General features: G+C 49.6%; 2 non-coding genes across 2 annotated transcripts; one reads left to right on the top strand and one right to left on the bottom strand.

The window, feature by feature from the left end:
* Nucleotides 1-2,778: 2,778 nt before the first annotated feature.
* Trnas-uga (transfer RNA serine (anticodon UGA)) lies at nt 2,779-2,853 on the bottom strand. The gene has a single exon. It is a non-coding gene; the product is annotated as a tRNA-Ser (tRNA).
* An 8,276-nt stretch (nt 2,854-11,129) lies between these two features.
* Trnak-cuu (transfer RNA lysine (anticodon CUU)) lies at nt 11,130-11,204 on the top strand. Its single transcript has one exon. It is a non-coding gene; the product is annotated as a tRNA-Lys (tRNA).
* Nucleotides 11,205-11,796: the final 592 nt, after the last annotated feature.

Genomic DNA, 11,796 nt, shown 5'->3' with positions numbered 1-11,796 from the left:
TCCAATCACACAATTGGTCTGATAGTCCATATGCTCTGACTTTGTTCATTAAACGACTGTGGGGAACTATAACAAAGGCCTTGCGGAAGTCAAGAAACACAGCATCTACCTGGGAACCCGTGTCTATGGCCCTCTGAGTCTCGTAGACGAATAGCGCGAACTGGGTTTCACACGATCGTCTTTTTCGAAACCCATGCTGATTCCTACAGAGTAGATTTCTAGTCTCCAGAAAAGTCGTTATACTCGAACATAATACGTGTTCCGAATTCCACAACCGATCGACGTTAGAGATATAAGTCTATAGTTCTGCACATCTGTTAGACGTCCCTTCTTGAAAACGGGGATGACCTGTGCCGTTTTCCAATCTTTTGGAACGGTACGCTTTTCTAGAGACCTACGGTACACTGCTTCAAGAAGGGGGGCAAGTTCCTTCGTGTACTCTGCGTAAAATCGAACTGGTATCCCATCAGGTCCAGCGGCCTTTCCTCTTTTGAGCGATTTTAATTGGTTTTCTATCCCTCTGTCTTCTATTTCGATGTCTACCATTTAGTCATCTGTACGACAATCTAGAGAAGGAACTACAGTGCAGTCTTCCTCTGTGAAACAGCTTTGGAAAAAGACATTTAGTATTTCGGCCTTTAGTCTGTCATCCTCTGCTGGAGTACCATTTTTGTCAGAAAGTGTCTGGACATTTTGATTTGATCCACCAACCGCTTTGACATAAGACCAAAATTTCTTAGGATTTTATGCCAAGTCGGTACACAGAACTTTACTTTCGAATTCATTGAACGCCTCTCACATAGCCCTCCTCACACTACATTTCACTTCGCGTAATTTTTGTTTGTCTGCAAGGCTTTGGCTTATTTACGTTTGCTGTGAAGTTCCCTTTGCTTTCGCAGCAGTTTTCTAACTCGGTTGTTGTACCATGGCTGCTCTTTTCCATCTTTTATGAACTTGCTTGGCACATACTCATCTAATTCCATGTTGTACGATGGTTTTGAACTTTGTCCACTGCACCTCAACACTATATGTACTTGATATAAAACTTTTGTGTTGAGCTGTGAAGTACTCTGAAATCTGCTTTTTGTCACTTTTGCTAAACAGAAAAATCTTCGTACCTTTTTTAATGTTTCTATTTACGGCTGAAGTCACCGAAGCTGTAACCGCTTTATTATCGCTGATTCCCTGTTCTGCATTAACTGTTTCACATAGTTTGGGTTTGTTTGTCACCAGAAAGTCTAATATGATACCGCCACGAGTCGGTTCTTTGTTTAACTGCTCAAGGTAGTTTTCAGATATTGCACTTAAAAAAATTTCACTGGATTCCTTGTCCCTGCCACCCGTTATAAACGTTTGAGTCTCCCAGTCTATATCTGGTAAATTAAAATCTCCACCCAAAACTATAATATGGTCGGAAAATCTACTCAAAGTATTTTCCAAATTTTCCTTAAGGTGTTCTGTCACAACAGCTGCTGAGCGAGGGGGCCTATAGATACATCAAATTACCGTAATGAGATTTTCACTCTGCAGCGGAGTGTGCGCTGATATGAAACTTCCTGGCAGATTAAAACTGTGTGCCCGACCGAGACTCGAACTCGGGACCTTTGCCTTTCGCGGGCAAGTGCTCTACCAACTGAGCTACCGAAGCACGACTCACGGCCGGTACTCACAGCTTTACTTCTGCCAGTATCTCGTCTCCTACCTTCCAAACTTTACAGAAGCTCTCCTGCGAACCATGCAGAACTAGCACTCCTGAAAGAAAGGATATAGCGGAGACATGGCTTAGCCACAGCCTGGGGGATGTTTCCAGAATGAGATTTTCACTCTGCAGCGGAGTGTGCGCTGATATGAAACTTCCTGGCAGATTAAAACTGTGTGCCCGACCGAGACTCGAACTCGGGACCTTTGCCTTTCGCGGGCAAGTGCTCTACCAACTGAGCTACCGAAGCACGACTCACGGCCGGTACTCACAGCTTTACTTCTGCCAGTATCTCGTCTCCTACCTTCCAAACTTTACAGAAGCTCTCCTGTGAACCATGCAGAACTAGCACTCCTGAAAGAAAGGATATAGCGGAGACATGGCTTAGCCACAGCCTGGGGGATGTTTCCAGAATGAGATTTTCACTCTGCAGCGGAGTGTGCGCTGATATGAAACTTCCTGGCAGATTAAAACTGTGTGCCCGACCGAGACTCGAACTCGGGACCTTTGCCTTTCGCGGGCAAGTGCTCTACCAACTGAGCTACCGAAACACGACTCACGGCCGGTACTCACAGCTTTACTTCTGCCAGTATCTCGTCTCCTACCTTCCAAACTTTACAGAAGCTCTCCTGCGAACCATGCAGAACTAGCACTCCTGAAAGAAAGGATATAGCGGAGACATGGCTTAGCCACAGCCTTGGGGATGTTTCCAGAATGAGATTTTCACTCTGCAGCGGAGTGTGCGCTGATATGAAACTTCCTGGCAGATTAAAACTGTGTGCCCGACCGAGACTCGAACTCGGGACCTTTGCCTTTCGCGGGCAAGTGCTCTACCAACTGAGCTACCGAAGCACGACTCACGGCCGGTACTCACAGCTTTACTTCTGCCAGTATCTCGTCTCCTACCTTCCAAACTTTACAGAAGCTCTCCTGCGAACCATGCAGAACTAGCACTCCTGAAAGAAAGGATATAGCGGAGACATGGCTTAGCCACAGCCTGGGGGATGTTTCCAGAATGAGATTTTCACTCTGCAGCGGAGTGTGCGCTGATATGAAACTTCCTGGCAGATTAAAACTGTGTGCCCGACCGAGACTCGAACTCGGGACCTTTGCCTTTCACGGGCAAGTGCTCTACCAACTGAGCTACCGAAGCACGACTCACGGCCGGTACTCACAGCTTTACTTCTGCCAGTATCTCGTCTCCTACCTTCCAAACTTTACAGAAGCTCTCCTGCGAACCATGCAGAACTAGCACTCCTGAAAGAAAGGATATAGCGGAGACATGGCTTAGCCACAGCCTGGGGGATGTTTCCAGAATGAGATTTTCACTCTGCAGCGGAGTGTGCGCTGATATGAAACTTCCTGGCAGATTAAAACTGTGTGCCCGACCGAGACTCAAACTCGGGACCTTTGCCTTTCGCGGGCAAGTGCTCTACCAACTGAGCTACCGAAGCACGACTCACGGCCGGTACTCACAGCTTTACTTCTGCCAGTATCTCGTCTCCTACCTTCCAAACTTTACAGAAGCTCTCCTGCGAACCATGCAGAACTAGCACTCCTGAAAGAAAGGATATAGCGGAGACATGGCTTAGCCACAGCCTGGGGGATGTTTCCAGAATGAGATTTTCACTCTGCAGCGGAGTGTGCGCTGATATGAAACTTCCTGGCAGATTAAAACTGTGTGCCCGACCGAGACTCGAACTCGGGACCTTTGCCTTTCGCGGGCAAGTGCTCTACCAACTGAGCTACCGAAGCACGACTCACGGCCGGTACTCACAGCTTTACTTCTGCCAGTATCTCGTCTCCTACCTTCCAAACTTTACAGAAGCTCTCCTGCGAACCATGCAGAACTAGCACTCCTGAAAGAAAGGATATAGCGGAGACATGGCTTAGCCACAGCCTGGGGGATGTTTCCAGAATGAGATTTTCACTCTGCAGCGGAGTGTGCGCTGATATGAAACTTCCTGGCAGATTAAAACTGTGTGCCCGACCGAGACTCGAACTCGGGACCTTTGCCTTTCGCGGGCAAGTGCTCTACCAACTGAGCTACCGAAGCACGACTCACGGCCGGTACTCACAGCTTTACTTCTGCCAGTATCTCGTCTCCTACCTTCCAAACTTTACAGAAGCTCTCCTGCGAACCATGCAGAACTAGCACTCCTGAAAGAAAGGATATAGCGGAGACATGGCTTAGCCACAGCCTGGGGGATGTTTCCAGAATGAGATTTTCACTCTGCAGCGGAGTGTGCGCTGATATGAAACTTCCTGGCAGATTAAAACTGTGTGCCCGACCGAGACTCGAACTCGGGACCTTTGCCTTTCGCGTGCAAGTGCTCTACCAACTGAGCTACCGAAGCACGACTCACGGCCGGTACTCACAGCTTTACTTCTGCCAGTATCTCGTCTCCTACCTTCCAAACTTTACAGAAGCTCTCCTGCGAACCATGCAGAACTAGCACTCCTGAAAGAAAGGATATAGCGGAGACATGGCTTAGCCACAGCCTGGGGGATGTTTCCAGAATGAGATTTTCACTCTGCAGCGGAGTGTGCGCTGATATGAAACTTCCTGGCAGATTAAAACTGTGTGCCCGACCGAGACTCGAACTCGGGACCTTTGCCTTTCGCGGGCAAGTGCTCTACCAACTGAGCTACCGAAGCACGACTCACGGCCGGTACTCACAGCTTTACTTCTGCCAGTATCTCGTCTCCTACCTTCCAAACTTTACAGAAGCTCTCCTGCGAACCATGCAGAACTAGCACTCCTGAAAGAAAGGATATAGCGGAGACATGGCTTAGCCACAGCCTGGGGGATGTTTCCAGAATGAGATTTTCACTCTGCAGCGGAGTGTGCGCTGATATGAAACTTCCTGGCAGATTAAAACCGTGTGCCCGACCGAGACTCGAACTCGGGACCTTTGCCTTTCGCGGGCAAGTGCTCTACTAACTGAGCTACCGAAGTACGACTCACGGCCGGTACTCACAGCTTTACTTCTGCCAGTATCTCGTCTCCTACCTTCCAAACTTTACAGAAGCTCTCCTGTGAACCATGCAGAACTAGCACTCCTGAAAGAAAGGATATAGCGGAGACATGGCTTAGCCACAGCCTGGGGGATGTTTCCAGAATGAGATTTTCACTCTGCAGCGGAGTGTGCGCTGATATGAAATTTCCTGGCAGATTAAAACTGTGTGCCCGACCGAGACTCGAACTCGGGATCAGCGCACACTCCGCTGCAGAGTGAAAATCTCATTCTGGAAACATCCCCCAGGCTGTGGCTAAGCCATGTCTCCGCTATATCCTTTCTTTCAGGAGTGCTAGTTCTGCATGGTTCGCAGGAGAGCTTCTGTAAAGTTTGGAAGGTAGGAGACGAGATACTGGCAGAAGTAAAGCTGTGAGTACCGGCCGTGAGTCGTGCTTCGGTAGCTCAGTTGGTAGAGCACTTGCCCGCGAAAGGCAAAGGTCCCGAGTTCGAGTCTCGGTCGGGCACACAGTTTTAATCTGCCAGGAAGTTTCATATCAGCGCACACTCCGCTGCAGAGTGAAAATCTCATTCTGGAAACATCCCCCAGGCTGTGGCTAAGCCATGTCTCCGCTATATCCTTTCTTTCAGGAGTGCTAGTTCTGCATGGTTCGCAGGAGAGCTTCTGTAAAGTTTGGAAGGTAGGAGACGAGATACTGGCAGAAGTAAAGCTGTGAGTACCGGCCGTGAGTCGTGCTTCGGTAGCTCAGTTGGTAGAGCACTTGCCCGCGAAAGGCAAAGGTCCCGAGTTCGAGTCTCGGTCGGGCACACAGTTTTAATCTGCCAGGAAGTTTCATATCAGCGCACACTCCGCTGCAGAGTGAAAATCTCATTCTGGAAACATCCCCCAGGCTGTGGCTAAGCCATGTCTCCGCTATATCCTTTCTTTCAGGAGTGCTAGTTCTGCATGGTTCGCAGGAGAGCTTCTGTAAAGTTTGGAAGGTAGGAGACGAGATACTGGCAGAAGTAAAGCTGTGAGTACCGGCCGTGAGTCGTGCTTCGGTAGCTCAGTTGGTAGAGCACTTGCCCGCGAAAGGCAAAGGTCCCGAGTTCGAGTCTCGGTCGGGCACACAGTTTTAATCTGCCAGGAAGTTTCATATCAGCGCACACTCCGCTGCAGAGTGAAAATCTCATTCTGGAAACATCCCCCAGGCTGTGGCTAAGCCATGTCTCCGCTATATCCTTTCTTTCAGGAGTGCTAGTTCTGCATGGTTCGCAGGAGAGCTTCTGTAAAGTTTGGAAGGTAGGAGACGAGATACTGGCAGAAGTAAAGCTGTGAGTACCGGCCGTGAGTCGTGCTTCGGTAGCTCAGTTGGTAGAGCACTTGCCCGCGAAAGGCAAAGGTCCCGAGTTCGAGTCTCGGTCGGGCACACAGTTTTAATCTGCCAGGAAGTTTCATATCAGCGCACACTCCGCTGCAGAGTGAAAATCTCATTCTGGAAACATCCCCCAGGCTGTGGCTAAGCCATGTCTCCGCTATATCCTTTCTTTCAGGAGTGCTAGTTCTGCATGGTTCGCAGGAGAGCTTCTGCAAAGTTTGGAAGGTAGGAGACGAGATACTGGCAGAAGTAAAGCTGTGAGTACCGGCCGTGAGTCGTGCTTCGGTAGCTCAGTTGGTAGAGCACTTGCCCGCGAAAGGCAAAGGTCCCGAGTTCGAGTCTCGGTCGGGCACACAGTTTTAATCTGCCAGGAAGTTTCATATCAGCGCACACTCCGCTGCAGAGTGAAAATCTCATTCTGGAAACATCCCCCAGGCTGTGGCTAAGCCATGTCTCCGCTATATCCTTTCTTTCAGGAGTGCTAGTTCTGCATGGTTCGCAGGAGAGCTTCTGTAAAGTTTGGAAGGTAGGAGACGAGATACTGGCAGAAGTAAAGCTGTGAGTACCGGCCGTGAGTCGTGCTTCGGTAGCTCAGTTGGTAGAGCACTTGCCCGCGAAAGGCAAAGGTCCCGAGTTCGAGTCTCGGTCGGGCACACAGTTTTAATCTGCCAGGAAGTTTCATATCAGCGCACACTCCGCTGCAGAGTGAAAATCTCATTCTGGAAACATCCCCCAGGCTGTGGCTAAGCCATGTCTCCGCTATATCCTTTCTTTCAGGAGTGCTAGTTCTGCATGGTTCGCAGGAGAGCTTCTGTAAAGTTTGGAAGGTAGGAGACGAGATACTGGCAGAAGTAAAGCTGTGAGTACTGGCCGTGAGTCGTGCTTCGGTAGCTCAGTTGGTAGAGCACTTGCCCGCGAAAGGCAAAGGTCCCGAGTTCGAGTCTCGGTCGGGCACACAGTTTTAATCTGCCAGGAAGTTTCATATCAGCGCACACTCCGCTGCAGAGTGAAAATCTCATTCTGGAAACATCCCCCAGGCTGTGGCTAAGCCATGTCTCCGCTATATCCTTTCTTTCAGGAGTGCTAGTTCTGCATGGTTCGCAGGAGAGCTTCTGTAAAGTTTGGAAGGTAGGAGACGAGATACTGGCAGAAGTAAAGCTGTGAGTACCGGCCGTGAGTCGTGCTTCGGTAGCTCAGTTGGTAGAGCACTTGCCCGCGAAAGGCAAAGGTCCAGAGTTCGAGTCTCGGTCGGGCACACAGTTTTAATCTGCCATGAAGTTTCATATCAGCGCACACTCCGCTGCAGAGTGAAAATCTCATTCTGGAAACATCCCCCAGGCTGTGGCTAAGCCATGTCTCCGCTATATCCTTTCTTTCAGGAGTGCTAGTTCTGCATGGTTCGCAGGAGAGCTTCTGTAAAGTTTGGAAGGTAGGAGACGAGATACTGGCAGAAGTAAAGCTGTGAGTACCGGCCGTGAGTCGTGCTTCGGTAGCTCAGTTGGTAGAGCACTTGCCCGCGAAAGGCAAAGGTCCCGAGTTCGAGTCTCGGTCGGGCACACAGTTTTAATCTGCCAGGAAGTTTCATATCAGCGCACACTCCGCTGCAGAGTGAAAATCTCATTCTGGAAACATCCCCCAGGCTGTGGCTAAGCCATGTCTCCGCTATATCCTTTCTTTCAGGAGTGCTAGTTCTGCATGGTTCGCAGGAGAGCTTCTGTAAAGTTTGGAAGGTAGGAGACGAGATACTGGCAGAAGTAAAGCTGTGAGTACCGGCCGTGAGTCGTGCTTCGGTAGCTCAGTTGGTAGAGCACTTGCCCGCGAAAGGCAAAGGTCCCGAGTTCGAGTCTCGGTCGGGCACACAGTTTTAATCTGCCAGGAAGTTTCATATCAGCGCACACTCCGCTGCAGAGTGAAAATCTCATTCTGGAAACATCCCCCAGGCTGTGGCTAAGCCATGTCTCCGCTATATCCTTTCTTTCAGGAGTGCTAGTTCTGCATGGTTCGCAGGAGAGCTTCTGTAAAGTTTGGAAGGTAGGAGACGAGATACTGGCAGAAGTAAAGCTGTGAGTACCGGCCGTGAGTCGTGCTTCGGTAGCTCAGTTGGTAGAGCACTTGCCCGCGAAAGGCAAAGGTCCCGAGTTCGAGTCTCGGTCGGGCACACAGTTCTAATCTGCCAGGAAGTTTCATATCAGCGCACACTCCGCTGCAGAGTGAAAATCTCATTCTGGAAACATCCCCCAGGCTGTGGCTAAGCCATGTCTCCGCTATATCCTTTCTTTCAGGGGTGCTAGTTCTGCATGGTTCGCAGGAGAGCTTCTGTAAAGTTTGGAAGGTAGGAGACGAGATACTGGCAGAAGTAAAGCTGTGAGTACCGGCCGTGAGTCGTGCTTCGGTAGCTCAGTTGGTAGAGCACTTGCCCGCGAAAGGCAAAGGTCCCGAGTTCGAGTCTCGGTCGGGCACACAGTTTTAATCTGCCAGGAAGTTTCATATCAGCGCACACTCCGCTGCAGAGTGAAAATCTCATTCTGGAAACATCCCCCAGGCTGTGGCTAAGCCATGTCTCCGCTATATCCTTTCTTTCAGGAGTGCTAGTTCTGCATGGTTCGCAGGAGAGCTTCTGTAAAGTTTGGAAGGTAGGAGACGAGATACCGGCAGAAGTAAAGCTGTGAGTACCGGCCGTGAGTCGTGCTTCGGTAGCTCAGTTGGTAGAGCACTTGCCCGCGAAAGGCAAAGGTCCCGAGTTCGAGTCTCGGTCGGGCACACAGTTTTAATCTACCAGGAAGTTTCATATCAGCGCACACTCCGCTGCAGAGTGAAAATCTCATTCTGGAAACATCCCCCAGGCTGTGGCTAAGCCATGTCTCCGCTATATCCTTTCTTTCAGGAGTCCTAGTTCTGCGTGGTTCGCAGGAGAGCTTCTGTAAAGTTTGGAAGGTAGGAGACGAGATACTGGGAGAAGTAAAGCTGTGAGTACCGGCCGTGAGTCGTGCTTCGGTAGCTCAGTTGGTAGAGCACTTGCCCGCGAAAGGCAAAGGTCCCGAGTTCGAGTCTCGGTCGGGCACACAGTTTTAATCTGCCAGGAAGTTTCATATCAGCGCACACTCCGCTGCAGAGTGAAAATCTCATTCTGGAAACATCCCCCAGGCTGTGGCTAAGCCATGTCTCCGCTATATCCTTTCTTTCAGGAGTGCTAGTTCTGCATGGTTCGCAGGAGAGCTTCTGTAAAGTTTGGAAGGTAGGAGACGAGATACTGGCAGAAGTAAAGCTGTGAGTACCGGCCGTGAGTCGTGCTTCGGTAGCTCAGTTGGTAGAGCACTTGCCCGCGAAAGGCAAAGGTCCCGAGTTCGAGTCTCGGTCGGGCACACAGTTTTAATCTGCCAGGAAGTTTCATATCAGCGCACACTCCGCTGCAGAGTGAAAATCTCATTCTGGAAACATCCCCCAGGCTGTGGCTAAGCCATGTCTCCGCTATATCCTTTCTTTCAGGAGTGCTAGTTCTGCATGGTTTGCAGGAGAGCTTCTGTAAAGTTTGGAAGGTAGGAGACGAGATACTGGCAGAAGTAAAGCTGTGAGTACCGGCCGTGAGTCGTGCTTCGGTAGCTCAGTTGGTAGAGCACTTGCCCGCGAAATGCAAAGGTCCCGAGTTCGAGTCTCGGTCGGGCACACAGTTTTAATCTGCCAGGAAGTTTCATATCAGCGCACACTCCGCTGCAGAGTGAAAATCTCATTCTGGAAACATCCCCCAGGCTGTGGCTAAGCCATGTCTCCGCTATATCCTTTCTTTCAGGAGTGCTAGTTCTGCATGGTTCGCAGGAGAGCTTCTGTAAAGTTTGGAAGGTAGGAGACGAGATACTGGCAGAAGTAAAGCTGTGAGTACCGGCCGTGAGTCGTGCTTCGGTAGCTCAGTTGGTAGAGCACTTGCCCGCGAAAGGCAAAGGTCCCGAGTTCGAGTCTCGGTCGGGCACACAGTTCTAATCTGCCAGGAAGTTTCATATCAGAGCACACTCCGCTGCAGAGTGAAAATCTCATTCTGGAAACATCCCCCAGGCTGTGGCTAAGCCATGTCTCCGCTATATCCTTTCTTTCAGGAGTGCTAGTTCTGCATGGTTCGCAGGAGAGCTTCTGTAAAGTTTGGAAGGTAGGAGACGAGATACTGGCAGAAGTAAAGCTGTGAGTACCGGCCGTGAGTCGTGCTTCGGTAGCTCAGTTGGTAGAGCACTTGCCCGCGAAAGGCAAAGGTCCCGAGTTCGAGTCTCGGTCGGGCACACAGTTTTAATCTGCCAGGAAGTTTCATATCAGCGCACACTCCGCTGCAGAGTGAAAATCTCATTCTGGAAACATCCCCCAGGCTGTGGCTAAGCCATGTCTCCGCTATATCCTTTCTTTCAGGAGTGCTAGTTCTGCATGGTTCGCAGGAGAGCTTCTGTAAAGTTTGGAAGGTAGGAGACGAGATACTGGCAGAAGTAAAGCTGTGAGTACCGGCCGTGAGTCGTGCTTCGGTAGCTCAGTTGGTAGAGCACTTGCCCGCGAAAGGCAAAGGTCCCGAGTTCGAGTCTCGGTCGGGCACACAGTTTTAATCTGCCAGGAAGTTTCATATCAGCGCACACTCCGCTGCAGAGTGAAAATCTCATTCTGGAAACATCCCCCAGGCTGTGGCTAAGCCATGTCTCCGCTATATCCTTTCTTTCAGGAGTGCTAGTTCTGCATGGTTCGCAGGAGAGCTTCTGTAAAGTTTGGAAGGTAGGAGACGAGATACTGGCAGAAGTAAAGCTGTGAGTACCGGCCGTGAGTCGTGCTTCGGTAGCTCAGTTGGTAGAGCACTTGCCCACGAAAGGCAAAGGTCCCGAGTTCGAGTCTCGGTCGGGCACACAGTTTTAATCTGCCAGGAAGTTTCATATCAGCGCACACTCCGCTGCAGAGTGAAAATCTCATTCTGGAAACATCCCCCAGGCTGTGGCTAAGCCATGTCTCCGCTATATCCTTTCTTTCAGGAGTGCTAGTTCTGCATGGTTCGCAGGAGAGCTTCTGTAAAGTTTGGAAGGTAGGAGACGAGATACTGGCAGAAGTAAAGCTGTGAGTACCGGCCGTGAGTCGTGCTTCGGTAGCTCAGTTGGTAGAGCACTTGCCCGCTTAAGGCAAAGGTCCCGAGTTCGAGTCTCGGTCGGGCACACAGTTTTAATCTGCCAGGAAGTTTCATCAAATTACCGTGTTTGAGCCTGCTTTAACCGTGACCTTCACCCAATTTATTTCACATTTCGGCACACTCTTGACACTGTGGATCTCGGAATATTAAATTCCCTAACAACTGCCGACATAGAATGTCCCATGCACCTGGCTCCAACTACCATTCCGCGTTCAAAGTCTGTCGTGCTGCCATAATCACGTCCAAAACTTTTCACACGAATCACGCGAGTACAAAATATTAAAAAAATAAAAAATAAATAAAAATAAAAATAAAGAAAAACAAAAAGCACAAAAAAATAAAGTTGTTATATTAACTTAAGTATGTTGCTAAATTAACCTAATTATGTCATGTATTGGAAAATTCGACTCGTTCCACATCATTACGAAATATCGTATTCATGATCCATGGAACTAGTATTAATCTAATCTAATCTAATCTACAGTTCCGCATTGCAATGCATTTTATACCTCATGCGCGCGATGCTAACGTCAACTGTATATATGCATATATCCCATGACTTCTGTCACCTCAGTGTTTTTACAACACCTTTACAAGCGAACAGCAACATGTAAGAGA

Source organism: Schistocerca serialis, chromosome 8 (assembly GCF_023864345.2).
Source record: "Schistocerca serialis cubense isolate TAMUIC-IGC-003099 chromosome 8, iqSchSeri2.2, whole genome shotgun sequence".
NCBI classification, from domain to species: domain Eukaryota; kingdom Metazoa; phylum Arthropoda; class Insecta; order Orthoptera; family Acrididae; genus Schistocerca; species Schistocerca serialis.
Note: the sequence above shows the minus strand (reverse complement) of the source record. Positions and strands in the feature narration are given on the sequence as shown.